General features: G+C 52.6%; 1 protein-coding gene across 2 annotated transcripts in view; it reads left to right on the top strand.

The window, feature by feature from the left end:
- ANKRD11 (ankyrin repeat domain 11) overlaps nucleotides 1–16,814 on the top strand; it is a 180,809-nt gene that overhangs the window by 64,948 nt on the left and 99,047 nt on the right. For both annotated transcript variants that reach the window (XM_042917863.1, XM_042917866.1), the window contains exon 2: nucleotides 5,062–5,143. The gene's annotated coding sequence lies outside the window, so the exon portion shown is untranslated. The remainder of the gene's footprint in view (nucleotides 1–5,061; nucleotides 5,144–16,814) is intronic.

Raw genomic sequence — 16,814 nt, 5'->3', positions numbered from 1 at the left:
GTGGGTTCGTGTTCTCCATGAAAAGAATACACTGAAGGAAAAGAGCGTGTTTTTTTTCTAAAGATTTTATTTTTAAGTAATCTCTACACCCACCCGACTTGGGGCTCAAACTCATAGCCCCGAGATCAAGAGTCTTCTACTCCCCTGACCCCCTTTGGGGGTGTTTTGTTTTGTTTTTTAAAGTTTGTTTATTTTTGAGAGAGAGAGACAGACAGACAGAGACAGACATAGTGAGAGCAGGGGAGGAGCAGAGAGAGGGAGACACAGAATCCGAAGCAGGCTCCAGACTCTGAGCTGTCAGCACAGAGCCCAGTGCGGGGCTTGAACCTACGGACTGTGAGATCATGACCTGAGCTGAAGTTGGACCTTGGACTGAGCCACCCAGGTGCCCCTGGGGGTGTGTTTGTAAAGGAAACAATGTTATGTTGTATATTGAAGGATCTTAAACTTTTAGGACTAAAGAGGTTTAGGGATTCTCAAATCTTAATCCACTTGTTTTAGAGGTTGATGGTCTGAGGAGTTTCTCTCTAGTATTTAAAAAAAAAAATTACCCTTTCAGGAAAAGAAAAACCTGGAAAACTTTTATAGTTCTGTAAGTTGCACTAGATAGGATGTTTAAAGGAAAACGTTTTTAAAAAATATTTATTTATTTTTGAGAGAGTGAGTGGGGGAGGGGTAGAGAGAGAGGGAGAGAGAAAATCCCAAGCAGGCTCCTTGCTGTCAGCACAGAGCCCGATCGATACAGGGGCTCAAACCCACGAACTGTGAGATCGTGACCTGAGCCGAAACCACGAGGCTTGACTGACTGAGCTCCCCCGCCCCCCCCCCCCCCCCCCCCCCCCCCCCCCCCCCCCGGAGGAAAGCATTTTATAACCGCACGCGACTCTGTCGATGTCTTCATGGCGTGCTGACGTCTTAGTTCCTGCAGGCCACGAACACGGGAGTCCACGCACATAGGTCGTCTTTGGTTTCTTAAGGCAGAGTTTTCAGTGTGCAAGTCTTTGATCTCTTTGGGTAAATTTGTCCCTAAGTATTTTTTCTGATGCTGTTGTAAACCGTGTTTTCTTCATTTCCCTTTCAGATTTTGTTCTTGCCACAGTATAGAAACGCAGCAGATTTTTGTACACTGATCTTGTATCCGGTAGCTTTGCTGCGTTGTGCTTTTTTTTTTTTTTTTTTGTATATTCTTTGGGTTTTATGTTCCTTTTTCAAGGCGAATCTTCTAGCTGGACGGCCCCGTTCAGTTCAGGCTTTTGCTGTGGTGCCTGGTGGAGGGTGGGTTCGTGCTTCCTGTCTGTGTCCCTGATGTGCTTGGTATGTGGCTTCTGTTAAGGTCTGTCACTGCAAGGCTTGCCTGTCTTCCGTGGGCTCCAGGGGCGGGAGTAGAGAGCACTTGCCTAGAACGAGGGGAGCCGTTCCTGACTCTGGGTTCCTGTGTAACGGAAGATAGGCTGGTACACGGTGTCCCGTGGTCTGTCCTCAGGTTGTTCGCTTTCTAGGAGTAGAGCCGGGTAAGCGTTGTGGGAGATCGCAAGTAAATGAGCCATCATTTTGCTGGAGCCTCTTCACACCAATGAGGTGGAACAGTCACCGCCCCCTTTGCTGTTATCTTCGTGTTTCCATTGCCCGTGACCCTGTCATAAAATGGTGAGGTCAGCATTGCACTCCAGAGATGGGCAGATACCAGCATATTCGTGTTTCTTTTGAGTTTTGCCCTTAGAGCGTGACGCTGATTTGGAATTCGATGAGTTTGCTAAGAGCTGGAGATAACTGGTACTATTTCCTGACTTAGACCCTCAGAAAAGTTGTTTTTACGTCCTCATTAATCAGGATTTCAAGATGCGTGTGTGTGCGTGATGTCTAAAAGACTGTTCCTCGTGGTGACGTACCATATTGAGGGTGAGCAGGGAGTCGGGGTGCTGGGGAACCTCTTGAAAGGCAGCGTGGGGTGGTGGTTGGTGGAGTCTGGGTTGGTCCTGCCTGGGAAGAGCCGGCTGGTTTTGTTTTTGTTTTTTTAAAAAAATTTTTTTAGTGTTTATTTATTTTTGACAGAGAGAGAGACAGAGAGAGAGAGCGAGCAAGCGAGCAGGGGAGGGGCAGAGAGAGAGGGAGACACTGAATCCAAAGCAGGCTCCAGGCTCTGAGCTGTCAGCATAGCGCCCGACGCGGGGCTCGAACTCACAGACCGCGAGATCATGACCTGAGCCGAAGTCGGACATTCAACTGACTGAGCCACCCAGGTTCCCCAAGCCAGCTGGTTTTGTACAATGTGGTCTTGTACACTTCCTGTGATTGTGCCCTCCCCCGCCACGCCCCCCCCCTTCTCACAGTGCGCTCCCAGTCACTTTCTCTGCTTTGATTTCATGCTTTGATTCTCCTGACTTTCTGGAATTACCCAGTGTTTGGTCTACAGAGTTTCCCTTTTTTGATTTTCTTTATGGCTATGCATCTGTTTATTTTAAAAACTCATTTTCAGGGCACCGCGTGGCTCAGCCGATGTAGAGTCTGACTCTTGATTTCAGCTCACGTCACGGCCTCACAGTCCTGGGTATCCAGCCCTGAGTCGGGCTGCGCACTGAGCGGCATGGAGCCTGCTTGGGAGTCTGTCTCTGTCTCTCTCACCGCCCCTCCCTCGCTCACGCTCTCTCTCATGATAAATGAATAAAAAGTAAAGAATCTGTGTCGTTTTTCTCGCACAGACGGCACACATCAGACTTCGGCACTTGTGATTCTTGCCTTGTGCATCCTGCCAGTCTCGGCGGGAACATCTCCCTGTTGCTTTAGGTGGATTCTCCGCGAGGCCGTGCGTCGTGACGGCCTTGCCCTCAGACAGGGGTGGGCCCCTGCCCCGTCTGTGGAGTGCTTCTTCAGCCCCTCCCAGTCGCCCACCAGCTGTGTCGGACCCTGGCTTTTCACGTCTCCGCGGTCTTCGCCTGTGCTCTGTCCTCACCGATCTCTTTACTTCTGGGGCGGGGGGGGGGTGGGGGGGGACGTGCCCTGTGAACCCCTGTAGCTGTAAGCCTGCAATAACGGTGCGGTCCGGTGCAGTTCTGTTTGACAACGGAGCCTGATTGTCGTGGCCGCAGGGGTTTTGATGTGAACATGTATGCTACATGAAGCCGTTTCCGTATCAGAATGTTTCTTCGGTGTGCACTCCTCAGAAATGGGGTTTCTTTGCCAAAAGGCATAAATGTTTTGGAGGCTCTTAATTTGCATTGTCTTCCAGACATAATTGGGTTAATTCCTAAAGCATTTTCCCTTAGACTGATAAGACTTTTAGACGAGGATTTAGGAGACCTGGGTGCTCTTTGCAACTTGCTTTGAATTCCCTGCATGACCACAGACAACTAAACCTGATTTGGTTTCCTGTTTTGTCAGATCGCAGGTGGATGTACAGCCCTGGTTCTCTGCCCTTCAGGGGGGTTTGTGACAGTGTCCCCAGACGTTCCGGTGGTCACAGCCTGGGGGGTGCTGCTGGCATCTGGTGGGCTCCAGGTCAGGACTGCTAGTCAGCACCTTCTTCCAGTGCCCAGGACGCAGAGGGTGACCTAGCCTTGAATGCCAGTGCTGCTGAGTTTGAGAAGCCTTGGATTAAGACTACCTCAATTTTCTTCAAAACTGTAATGGTAGATGTTATTATTTGCTGTATTCCTGGTGTAGGTATTCATCATGCATTCTGTGTTGTTCTGTAACTTTTTTTTTTTAACGTTTATTTTATTTTTGAGAGAGAGAGAGAGCGTGCGAGCATAAGCAGGGGAGGATCAGAGAGAGACACACACAGAATCCGAAGCAGGCTCCAGGCTCTGAGCTGTCGTCACAGAGCCCGACATGGGGCTTGAACTCAGGAACTGTGAGATCATGATCTGAGCTGAAGTCGGATGCTCGACCGACTGAGCCACCCAGACGCCCCCGTAACTGTCTTTAAAGAAAATTGAAAAGCTTAATCACATACTTGTTGCTTTTCAATAAAACCAAGCTGTGTGGTGTACTGGGATTTGCTTTTCCTTGCTTGTGTTTATCAGTGCTTGAGGTCGTGCCAGCTTCGAGAAGCCCTGTGCAGGAATACAGGGACAGAAAACCCTCGCTCTGTGTTTGCAAACACACCCAGCTGTAAGCACTGGCCAAGACACCAGAGATCTTCAGCACTCTGAGGGTGGAACTTGGGATCCTGCTTCATGTGAATGCCGTGTCTGAGACAGAGCCTTCTCCTGCCTCTTGTCCACCAGTGTGAGTCCCTTAGTGACTCCATACTTTCGATGTGTTTGGAGACAGAAGAGAGTGTGATGTTCTGATGGGGTTGTGGAAAAAGGGTTGTGAGTTAGTGGTGTTTTTTCTTGTTACTGTCTTGGTTTATTCTTGAAGGTCTCAGAGCCCTCCTAGGAGATGATACAGTTTTATTCAGCCAGGTTTCTTCGTGATACTGTGCCGTAATCTCTCCTTTTCTTACTGACAAGGCCCCAGCGGCCACTTGATTTATTTGTTAAGGTTCAGGCCTCCAGGTGGAGGCTGAACACGGGGTGGGGGGCAGCAGGTGCTGTGGGAGGCTGGTCATCGGGGCTCTGTGAGCCAGAGGGAGAATTTGCGTTTTCTTCTGCCCGCAACAGGATGTCCCTAGAAGATGCAAAATGCAGAACTTTGACAAAGCCTTAGTAATTGCGAGATTTCCGTCAAATTCCATGTAAAGAGAAAAGTCTCTGAATGGTCCCTTCGAGGTCCCAGTCCTGAAGCCCCATCTCCAAGGAGACCCGTAGGCCACTGAGGGTTCTTTCCTGAACCTGGCCTCTCCGGGCACTGCTTTCCAGGAAGCATTACTGAGAACAGAGGTTCCCATTTGGATGGTGTCCTGACGCAAATCATCAAGCGCGAGCATCTTTCCTGGGCCCGTTCTCCCTTTGTAGCCCACACCAGCCAGACATACGTTTCAAACCCTCTTGTGCTTAGTTCCGTGACATGAAGGAAGCCGGCAGGGAAGTACGTGGTTGCCCCTCATGGAGAGACTGAGATGAGACAGAGACCTGAAGTAGAGACGTATAATAAGCTGATGTTGCTCTCTCGTTTCAGAACACACAGCGCCCATCGGGGACGCGCCCCCTTGGATTTCAGATACAGTCTTCGTCAGCGTCAGCTTTCAGCTATGGAATCGGTAAATATTTTATTGCACTGCTATTCATCAGTTTGCTATTTTCTTTGCTTTGTAAGAAGGGGCATGAAAATCATGCTGGACTTCCACGTGGGCCTTCTCGGGCTTGATAGTGCTGGCCGGGTGTTGTGGGGCTTGTTCTGGACCTCACTCAGATGAGGGTGTCTCCGAGAAGTGGTGGTGAACTGTGGGCTGATAACCGGCACTCTGGTATCCCAGTGACACGGTTCTGTGGAGCCCAGGCTGGTAGACTGGCCCGCGAAGGGGGTTTATTTCTGTTCAGCCTCTTTATTTTCATTGATTGATTAATTGATTGATTGATTGACTGATAGAGAGCGTGAGCAGGGGAAAAGGGAGGAGGGTGGGAGGGAAAGAGGGAGAGAATCTCAGGCAGGCTCCACACTGAGCTTGGAGCCTGACATGGGGCTCGATCCCACGACCCTGGGGTCATGACCGAAGCCAAAAATCAAGAGTGACGCTCACCGGACTGGGCCGCCCAGGGGCCCCTGCTCAACCTCTTTATCTAAAGTGCTCTGTGCTCAAGGGGTCTGGAGACCATCGGGACCTTGTACTGACTACTTTGTTTTGTGCTCTGTGCACATTGCATGAACACCTGGCGTGAAGAAGAGCTTTTTGAGTCTGAGGATTGTTCCCACCTCTGGGGGAAGCAGTGGGGGCCTGGCTGTGCTCAGGTCTGGTGTCCTGTGTGTTTGGGCAGCTACTGGCGGTATCCCTGGAAGTTCGAGGCCAGCTCTTGTGGTTGGTGGGTAAGGAATGGGATCTTTGGCCAGGTTGCCCTGCTTACTTGCTGCTTCCTTCTGGGAACCACTGGCAAGGGTTTTGAGAGGAGGGGCAACTTTACCCCCGAAGACCCCAGGTTCAGGTCCGGTGCGGCGTCTATTGCTCCAGGACAGAGTCCCCTCCCCACCTTGGGGAGATTGTTGCGCTGGAAGGCATTTATTTCCTCTGGAGTGTAGATCGCTGAAGATTGAAAAGAAAACTCTCAGTCGATTTTCGTGTCTCATACCTACGCCAGGAATTAGTGTCTTAAAGCGAACCATCCAAAGATGTGTTAACCCATTTTGCATTGTTGTTCCTAGCAGACATGAAAGAGACCTTTCCTTCTGCGTCTTTGGTGTGGAGTGTCCTTTATCTCAGCCATCACTGAATCAGGCCTCGTGGAAGCTTCCTGGCCTGTCCCTTTGACTTGACCAAAGTATTTCCTTGGAAATGGCGATAAGGTTTGACAGCACGGGAATCTTGGATGCCCCTGAGAGTAGGCCTAGAATTGTCCTCCCTTAATCTGCAGGATGGTTAATGCTTAGAAAGAAGCCAGTGTGGCCAGTGGAGGCGTTGCTGATCAGGTGGGGCGGTGGGGTGCTTTGTAACACCCTGCGGGGGGCTCCCCAGGGTAGTTTCCCTGGGGGGGGGGTGGGGGTGGGGTGGGGTGGTGGTGGTGGTGGTGGTGTGTGTGTGTGTGTGTTCGTCATAGGCAGTGGGGCAGCCACGGAGAGACTAGGTCCAGGAGAGAAGGAAAAGGTGAGGCAGAGGGAGAACCGAACCCACTCACACCGGGAGGCTGAGCTCTGTGTTTGTTTGAAAACTGTAATGTTGGTCTTAATTTATAACGAGGAAAAAGGAAACGTCACTTAAATTAGGCTTTTAGTAAGTCTTTGGTGATTCAAAATAATGTATTTCCTGTTTAAAAGAAAACAAGTTACTAGCAACTCTTTGCTGGCAAATTCTTGGGCTGGCCCAGGGGTGTGGAGTTAATAGATGTGTTAACATTTAGAAGGTTTTCAACATAGGAAGGATTGACTTTTTTGACCATATCACAAGAATAACCCAGGGTGTCTCATGCCATTTATTACTTCTGTGAACCATAAATACTCAGGTAATATTGATTGTAATAATCTTTTAACAAAGGACTGTTTAAAGAAAAGACTAGTGTTTGGATTGAATAAAGATAAAGGTTCCTGTTAATGTGAGGCGTGTTGTGGCTGCAGGGAGGCCGGGCCACCTCTTGGGGAGTGGCCCCGCTGTGTGTGGCAGCAGGGCCAGGCCCATAGCAGTGTGCCGCTTGCTGAGGTCTGCCCTCCGTGACCATTCCTGGAATCAAAAGGCAGAATCTGAAAAACAGAATGATTATAGGCTCTCTAGTAGTTTTTCACGGTTATTCACATCAGTAATTAATTGTCATTTTGACCCCCTAAGGTCGAATATGAGCCATTTAGGTCAGGTAGGAGAAGAGGTGGGCTTGCTAAATCCCAGAGTATTTAATCCTGTGCTCTCGTCTCTGTCTGAGCATCATTTAGGCGCCCAGTTTGGATGGTTCTGGGCTGGTCCCGCCCTGAGTTGTTTCAAGCATGACTCCGGTACAGGGTCTGAGACAGCCTGTATGTGCCGGGCTGCTCTGTGACTTGGCTTTCTGCATTCAGTCCTTGGGCTCCTCCCCTGTGAAGCGGTAATGGTGACACCCATCTTAAAGATTTCTTCTGAGATTAAGTGGCCCTGTAAATGGGAATAAAACTCTATGAAAATGTAAGCTTTAAAATAATCAGATAAGTTTTTAAACCTTTGTTTAGCATAAAGCTAGTTTCAGCTGACAGCTGGTGTGATTCTTGCTTTGCTAACATTTCTTGGTAGAGGGTCCCTGCCTCTCCAGAGCAGGGCTCATAGCGGCTCCCACTTCACCAGGGGTAGGGGAGAGTGTGTGCACGTGAGTCAGACTTGTCTCCCGGCCCTGACCCCTGGCAGCGTGTGTAAGTGTTACACTCCTGCTTGCTGCGAAACAGGAGTTCGGAATTATGTTTCCAAAAACAAAATAATTTCTGAAAGTAGCATGTTATAATAATAAAACAAGTGTTTTTTTAAAAAATATTTATTTATTTTTGGAAAAGCACAAGTGGGGGAGGGGAGAGAGAGGGGGACAGAGGATCCAAAGTGGGCTCTGGGCTGATAGCAGCCAGCCCAGCGTGGGGCTCGAACTCACGAACCACGAGACCATGACCTGAGCCGAAGTCTGATGCTCAGTGCGTTCACTGAGCCACCCAGGTGCCCCACAGGTAGTGTTTACATGAACAGAGGTGTAGATTTTAATGGTTTATACTGTTAGTTTGAACGCCTCTGAATAGAAAAAAATGGTCGCTTTGTGACTTGCTGAAACACTGAACTTGCAGGGCATAGTTTCAGGTTCCCTGGATGTGATGCTGAGCTGGGTGTCCCTGTAGGTGGTACTCAGTGTGGAGAGGTGTGCATGGCTGCACGTGGCCTGTGTCCTCCAAGCACAGGGACCCGCAGTCTTGCTGATGGTAGAACCGGGTGCCCCTGTGCCGGCTGTCCGTGCACTGGCGACACCAGGGACCCCACCCGAGCAGCAAGCTTGGAGGGCGCCCTCTGGACCCAGAGTATGATGCCGTCCGGTATTGAAACAGAGAGAGGCTCTCGTGAGTTTGTGTGGTAGGAGTGGAAGTTCTTCTGACCTGACCGCCAGCCCGACTTGCCTTGGCCGTTAGGTGCGGTTCATGGTCACAGCACAAGTGGTTGCCCGTGAGCTCTACGTGCCGCCACGGACCGTGAGCAGTGCTGGGTTGGATTTGCAGGTTGTAAGGAACTTGTAGGTCCTGATGCTGATTCATTTGAGTTTTTAACAGAGAGGTTTTGCTAGGGTTTAAAAATAGGTAACAAAGCACACTTTGCTTGGAGATATGTTTAGCTAATTAATTGTGCCAGTATAATTTCCTGAATTTTTTAGTGTGATCAATTTTTATTGTGTATTTAGTTCTAGAGAATACTCTTTGACTAGGCTCCCTTCAGCTACGTAAATTAGATGTCGTTAGAATTAGAATTCATTAAATGCATGTTTTTTGGTTAATATAAAAATTAACAGTGTGTCCATGCACTTTTCCCCAGAAACTTTTGCCGTCCCCACATGACCGTGCTTGCCACTGCGGGGCAAGTGCCAGCACGGAGTCCTGAGCCTCGGGCCAGGCAGGTCCCCCTCCTGGGCACCTGGCTCGAAGGCAGCCGAGTGTGGAGGCCGGGCGGGCAGAGCGTGTTGACTTTGGCAGTGGGCGGCTGCCAGGGCTCTGCTCGCCGTGTGACCCGGCGTGGAAGGCTCTGCTTCCAGACACGGGTGCACTGTGCGTACGCATGCGCTTTCTTCCTTGACGCTGACTGCTCCGTGTTCTCTTTTGTAGCTCTGTGTCCCCTCCCCCTTCAGTCGAAGCTTGGATTTCCCCGCCTTGGACCTGGGTGGAAGCTCCTGTGGGCTTGGAGGACATTCTGCTTGGGCAAGAATAGGGAAGGAGGGAAAGAAGTAAGGGAAACGAGGAAAGGTTCTTGGGAAATGAAATGACACTTGCCTTTTAAAGCTTTTGACTTTGTCACCTTTTGCTAACGGATGGTTTTGTTTCTTGGAAAAAATAAACCCTGGGTCCCTTGTCCATCTCTGAACACCAGAAGGGAGCAGCATCGGTGTGAACCCTGGGTATTTTTGGAGGGCGGAAAGGCAGAAGGGTAATTTTGGGGGGCGGTGGGTGAAGACAGCCTTATCCTGCAGCTCCGGGCCTCTGGGGGCCGGCGGGGGCGGGGCGGGATACGCTCGCCTGGTGGCCGCCCCAGCTGGGCAGGCGTCCCGCACCTGCTCTGTGGGCCTGGCCGAGTCGCTCCCGCCGCTGCTTCTCCTGAGTCTTCTCCTCTGTCCATTTTCTTCATCTCCTGGATGCAGTCAGCCTCTTTACAGTTTGTTCTGGTTCATTTTTTGTCATTGGGAACCAGAGTTAAACCCTGCATCCTAGTGGCTGACAAGATGCTGCCTTGGAGGCAGGTGATCCCACAAGAGTGTCAGGTGGTGCTCAGGTGACCGGTCCGGTGCCTGTTTTGTGCTGACCTCGGCCCTGTAGCAGAGCAGCACGGAGCGTTGAGAAGTGCGAAGGAGATGGAGACGCCCGTTGAGGTGTGACCACATTTGATTGAAGAAACCCTGTGGAGCTCCAGGGTATCCTGGCCTGGAAACACCGTGTTTTAAACTTCAGTGTTATAATTAAAACTTCCATTCACCTAAAAAGCCATTTTCGTTCTTTTCAAAAGTTTGCAGTCTGGCTCACCTCCCCCGACACCGTCGGCGCCCGTTTTCTAATGTGCTTTTGCACTTTCGTGGGCAGAGCGACTTACAGGGGACCCGCGGGAATACCGGCCACAGCTCGTGGGGAAGGGACGGAGACACAGTGGGCCCCCGAGCACGCTTGTGAATGGGGCGCTGCAGCCCGCTGGCTGGTCTTCAGCCTGGGATCACGGAGCCAGTCTTTGGGCCTGAGTTCCGTGGCCACAGACGTGTCTGGGGCAGACAGAGGTTTGTAGGTGAGCCTGGGGCGGTGTAGCTAGAGAAACTCTATTTTGACTGGTTTTTGTAGGAAAAGCTATGATCAGGTGTGTCGGCTCACATTAAAAAAATCCCTTTGTGTTTGAAGCCCTTTCCTCTGAGTCCCCTGTTGCCTGGCCCTGTTCTGTGGGCTGGCTCTCTGGCACCCTTCACCCAGGTCTGCTGTTCTTTGGGGTTTCTGTTCAGTCTTCCCTGGGAACCACCTCACCAGAGGCCAGGGTTGGGCTTCTGTGTCCCCCACCTGTAGAGGAATCTCACTCCAGAGCACCTGCTGACTCGCATCTCCCAGTTACCTCACTTTACGTCCTCTTTCCCCCCTACTTTTCTTGGGTTTTCCCGAGAAAATAGGTAGCATTTTCCACATTAAAAAAAATTTTTTTTTTTAATTTATTTATCTGTCAGCACAGAGCCTGATGTGGGGCTCGAACCCACGAGCCGTGAGACTGTGACCTGAGCTGAAGTCAGACTCTCAACCGACTGAACCACCCAGGTGCCCCTCCACATTTTTTCCCTAAGATCCTAGGCCTCAAAGATGTTGAACAGTAGGGTTTTCGAGGTGCCGTAGCTGATCGGTGGCAGAGTGAGCGTTCGAGTCTCGGGTCCCTACGCGAACGCAAGAGATAGTTGTGTTAGCGTTTGACTTCAGGGAAGATAGGAGTAAGCTGGTGGGAAGGGTCAAGGTGCTGGCGTGTCCAGGAAGGGAGTAGGCCATATGGGTTTTCTGCAGCAGCTGGCTTTCCTGGGAACCCTCTTTTAAATTTGTCCCATGGTTGTGCCACGGGTACGTTTGCTCGTATTTAACGTCTGTGCGTGGGGGGGTGGAGGGTGAAGTCTCATCCCCAGCACCTGATGCTCTCAAGCCTTTGGTCCTGGGCGGAAGTGATGCACTGAAAACGGGCCAGGTCCAGAACAAGGCCCGGGAGCAGAATCAGTGAAACCTGGGTCCAGGGTGAGGCCCATTTCTAAGGGCCTCCTGCCTGTCATCCTTTTCCTTCTCTGTTGTCCAGGGACCTGTCTGCTGGGTCTGGCCTTTTCTGCCTGGTCAGGCCACTTACCAGCCTGGGTGGTGCTTTGCATGCCTTTTCCCCTTGTCTCCATTCACCTGGCAGCCTGAGACAAGTAGACTTGGAAGGCTTGCCCCTGGCATTTACACAGTGCAGCCGCGTCCTGAGGGCCGTGGCCTCGTCCGTGGAGAACCTCGTACAGGCCTGCGGTGGCCGATGCCAGTGTGAGGTTTCCTGGCCGGCAGCTCACCCAGTGTTGGTTTGCTGACTGCGTGTACCCAATACTTTTGAACCGGAACCACACCCTCAGAGCCCTGCCAGCTGGGGCCGTGGTCACACGCATGCACGTTTGTCTGGGAGTCCTTGCTGTTGGTGTCCGGGGTCGACTTGAGGGGGAGTAGCACCACCGTGTGTGTCTTTAGCTGCCGGGGGGCAACCATGGTTTCCCCCACACTGTTCATGAGATCCTCGTCCGTGACCCATCAGTCTGGCTCTTTTTTTTTTTTTTTTTTTTTTTTTTTAATAAGTTAAATGAAGATGGAATGTTAGCCTGTGAACAAAGCCGTGAATTTCTCTGCTCCTTCTGTGCTGTCAGTGGCCCAGGGGCAGGGAGGGGGGCCGGGCCAGCGGGAGAGGCACGTGGCAGTGGTCAGTCCTGCTGGGCTCTCTGAGTTTCTCCCTGCCCATCCTCTCCCCGTCCGCTCTCTCCGCGCCCCTCACCTCTCCTCTCTTTGCTGTCTGCCGCTGCCTCCCGGAGCATCTTTGTTTTGGAACCGGCACACCCCAGTGGGGCACAGCCTGGCGGGGGGCACGGCTCTGTGTCGTGTCCTCAGTTGTGCTTGGTGAGCTCAGGGGAGACGCTTAGGCCCGTCTTGTTGAAGGAAGTCTTTCTCCTGATCGTTCTGTGCAGGCGCGTGCTGCATTTTGCCTGCTCCAAGTCTGCTGTCCCACTGCGCGCTGTCCTTGCCCTTTCTGTCCCCTGAGGTCCTGAGCAGCAGGGGTGCGTCTGTCTCCCTCACCACAGTGTCCTTTATCCACAGCTCACGTCCTTCTGGGGGCTGTGAACTTCTGTTTCTCCTCCAGGATTGCCTGTAAGTCCAAGAGCACTCTGGGTGGTTTGTAACTGGGTTCTTTTTCCCCACTGCAGGGAGTGCCAGGGAGGTGGTCCTGTCCCTTGTTAATAAGCGTGTGCCCCTGCCTTTGTGTGAGGCCTGGGGACAGTGCTGTGGTCATAGTGTGGGTGTAAAATGGGTCTTCCTGGAGGCTGTTCTATATGTGCTAGTCCAGAGTAAGTGGACTTCTGACTCATTGCACTAACCCCTTGCTGTGTGTTTGTAATTAAGAAACAGAAAACAAAGTGCATCACTGGATTCAGGACCTTGGTGATTGTCTGGTTGAAGTTTTGCTGGAGACCAGTTGAGATTCACCATGATTCATCTAGTCTGGGGGAGGGCTGGGGGGGGGCACAGGAGGGCATAGCGCCCCAAGTGCCTGGGGTGTCTGGGTGGGTCCCGAGGATACCCAGTAGCGCCTTTCCTGATAAGGAGCCCCAGGCACACACCTTGCCTTGAACGTAATCGGCTCTGTCCCCAGGAAGTGTGGTAGGGAAGTCACTGCTCTATCACTAGCTGTTTTGCAAATGTGCACCACAGTGTATTTTCTCTTTATTACCTAAGTAGGGCATCTATTATAAGCTGCTGAAAATTATTTGAGGGCACAGATTCTGGGGGAAGAGCTGCTCTGGGATTCATTTAGAAAGAACTGTGGGGACAGGGCGCCTGGCTGGCTCAGTTGGATGAGTGTGCAGCTCTTCATCTGGGGGTTGTGAGTTCGAGTCCCACATTGGGCGTAGAGATGACTGAAAGTAAAATCTTAAAAAAGACCATGACTGTGAGGAAATGCTAAAGGAGAGAAATTTTGTTAGGTTTTCTCTCCCGCTTTGCCCAGGTGTCACCAGGCTGTGGCAGGCGGTGTGCCGGGAAGCTCCTGCCCTTGACCGTGGCCCAGGTGCCTCCTGGAGAGGAGAAACCATTAGATGCTGCTTTCCACAAGTCCGACGTTCGGTTCTTTTAAAACGACACGCCGCATTTCCGGTGGTCCTGCCAAGGAGCCCACGTTGCCTGCTGCAGAGAAGGGAGTGCCAGCCAGGGCCCAGCAGTGCCTTGACGTGGCACTGTCTCCACCTGGGCTGTCAGAACAGCCCTGTGGGGTCGGGACCGGGGAGCACAGCCTCCGGCCTCGGCCTCGGCGCTCCTGAAACCCCGTGCTGGGGGGGTGTGGACTTGGGGATGCTCGGAGCGCCTCCCGCTCGGGGGTCCTCTCGGGGGCAGGGCTGCATCGGCCTCAGGACAGAGCGTGGCCTGCTGTTTGCCTCCGACCCTTTAACCTGATGCTTCGTTCCCGAAGGGCCTTAGAGGGACTGCGTGCGACGGTGTGCCCCGTGTCCCGTGACATCCGAGGAGCCTCACACAGGACCAGGTGTTCTCCCTTTGGCTCCCTTCCTGGGGCCTGTGCTGTGCAGGCTCACAGGTGCCTGGGGCGTCTGTGTTCCCAAGGCTGGGGCACCGCCGGCCCATAGGTCTGTGCCGACGACTGACTTCCTAGAGGACTCTTTTCCTCAGGTGACTGTTCCCAGCGAGCCGTGCTGCCCCCCAGTGAGGCCAGGCCGGCTGCTCCTCGCTTCTGGTCCTGTCGTGGGTCTGGCCCCTGGTGCTGCGTCCCCGCATAGCCCTGCCCCTCCCTGCCCCTTCGTGTGCCCTGCAGCGCGCACTCTCCACCCTCCCTGCAGGCTGTGGGCGTCTGTGTGTGGGTGCTTGACACTGTTGTTTGGGGAAGCACTTGTTTTCCTTTTTTCTTTTGGATCTGCAAAATTTTGTTAAGCCAGAGCTGGAGAACTTTTACAATCTCAAATCATCAAGAAAAAAAAAGATTAATCCATGTCAACGATGAGGACAGAGAATAAGTTGAACAAACCACGTCATTTTGATGGAGAAGTACTTTTTAAGCCACTATCAGCTGCCTAATCCTGGCTGAACGCTCGTTAAGTTCCACAGATGTTGAACTGGAACTGAAATGTTGTTCAGTTTACCTGTAAACCTGGGGGATTTTGGCTTCTATCGAGGCGTCTCCCCCCGGGCAGCACAGACCGTCCAGGAAGTGAGGCCAGTTGGTTGGGACAGACCGGTTCTGAGTTCTCGTAGGGCCACCCTGAGACTGGCAAGTGACAGGGCCACGCGGTGATTGTTTGGAAGCGTCCCTGTGCCTGGTGCGGGTTGGCACGTGTTGGGTATTCGACAGTCTGTCGAGAGCAGAGAGAGTGAGCCTGTCGGGCACGGGGCAGGGGGAGTCTTCCTGGCAGCGAGGGCTTCGCGGCAAGCGTTTTACCTCTCACACCGTGGAGCTCCAAGGATTGCTGTGCGCGTTACTGGAAAAGCATCGCTGCGGTTTCCCACCGTCCAGCTCGTCCGGGTGACCCAGTCGGTGCACTCTCCACAGCCGACGGGTGACGCCACGGGGTCTCTGGTTTGCGCCTCCAGCCTGCCTCGCACCCCCCACCCGGAGTGTCCCCGCGTCCAGAGAGCCCGCGCTCGGGCCCTTCACAGTTGGCCAGACCTACGTGCTCCAGGTTGTCGTGAATTTAAAACAGACCAAACGTAACTTGAGGTTGTTGCTTTGGGGGGGGGGGGGGAGGGGCTTGGGGGGGGGACAGGGACTGGGGCAGGAGTGGGATTTGGGGTGAGCAGGGGCCGAGTTTCTCCTGCCCCTCCTGCATTTCTCCACACGTCCTGCTCAGGTGTCTGCCCAGCAGTCTGAAGAGGTGTCCGCCTCAGGAGACCCTCCCAGGGAGGGCAGCCCCAGGCTGTGGTCTCCCTGGAGCCCCTGCGGGCCACCTCCTGGTCCACAGACGTGCAAGGCCCTTGCCGGGACCCCTTAGGAAGCGCACTTGAGTCTGTCCTGCAGTGTGCCCACGTCCACGGCACTTAGCTTCTCTCCCGCAGACTAGACTCGCGATTCTCCACCCCGGTGTAGAACACTTGGGGTTCACTGGGGGTTTTACCTGTTTCAAGATGTCACCAGATTCTCCGTAAACAATTTTAATTGTATTCACTTGGTCACCACATAGAATGCCTTGTGGTCCTTTCTGGTCGGTTTTGGGAGTAGGCTCTGTATCCTGACTCAGCACCAGGATTGCCGCTCAGGCCTCCTTGCCTTCCTGCCTGGCTGGCAGAGTGCACATCACTGCAAGGAGGGCTGGCCTGGTGCTGGTAACCAGCCTGGGCGACTTGGACTCAGTCAGCTCACTCCTCCTCGCCGCTCCCACGTCGACCTTCGTTTCCTCGTCTGTGAATTCGGAGACACCTGCGTTACAGGATTCTGGATCATTTTCATCTTGACACTCAGAGGATGTTACTGGGGTCGGGCTCACAAAAGGACGCTGTGAAATTTAAAATGGTGTCTCTTTCTTGCTGAGCAAAAAGGACGAAGTCAGAGACGTGCCTCAGCCAGAGGCCCCTAGGCTGGCTCCTTGTGTGCCTGACCTGTAGCCCGCAGGGCACGCTCTCTGGTCTCCACACACCTCAGTCAGAGGTGGCTGCATTTCCTGTCTCTGCAGGAGCACGGGTGCAGAAAGGTCCAGCGGGTGGGGTCAGGCACACCTCCGTGGTGCCTGTGGAACAAGGCCATCTGGAGCCCCCCCAAGGAGTCTGGAAGCCAGCGTTTCTTTTAAACACTCAGATTTTGTATGCGTACACCTTTTCTCTCGTCTCATCCAGGGGACAGTGTTCCCGGGCCCTGGCAGGCTGTGTGATGCAGGCGGGGCCTGGGTGGTGGCATCGCCACGCTCCTTTTGTTCCTGGGCTCTGTCCTCATGCTGTGCGGCTCAGAAACCCTTTATGTTGTAAACACAGAGAAGTCCAAAAAACTCTTGTCTGTATGTATAATAAGTATGTCTGTTAATAAAACATTTGCTTACTAATTGTACTTAAAAGCACGGATAACAAACCCACTGTATAACACGGTTTTGCTAAAACAACTACATTTTCCGAAATAAAAAGTTGGTTAAAGTAAGCAAAGAAAATGTGTAGTTGGAAGAGGGAAGAGTACTGGAATCATTTTTGGCTTAATTTTGGAGATGTTCTTTGAAACGACACCCACACTCCACAGACGGCTGTCTGCGTGCTGAAGGTCACCAGTCCCGTGGAGCTCCCCTTGGCCAGGGGTGGGGGGCCGGGGGGCCGCTGCTCCTTGGAGCCCCCTGGTCTGTCCAGCCTTGTGACTGCGTCTTCCC

Source organism: Panthera leo, chromosome E2 (genome assembly GCF_018350215.1).
Source record: "Panthera leo isolate Ple1 chromosome E2, P.leo_Ple1_pat1.1, whole genome shotgun sequence".
In the NCBI taxonomy this organism is placed as follows: Eukaryota; Metazoa; Chordata; class Mammalia; order Carnivora; family Felidae; genus Panthera; species Panthera leo.
Note: the sequence above shows the minus strand (reverse complement) of the source record. Positions and strands in the feature narration are given on the sequence as shown.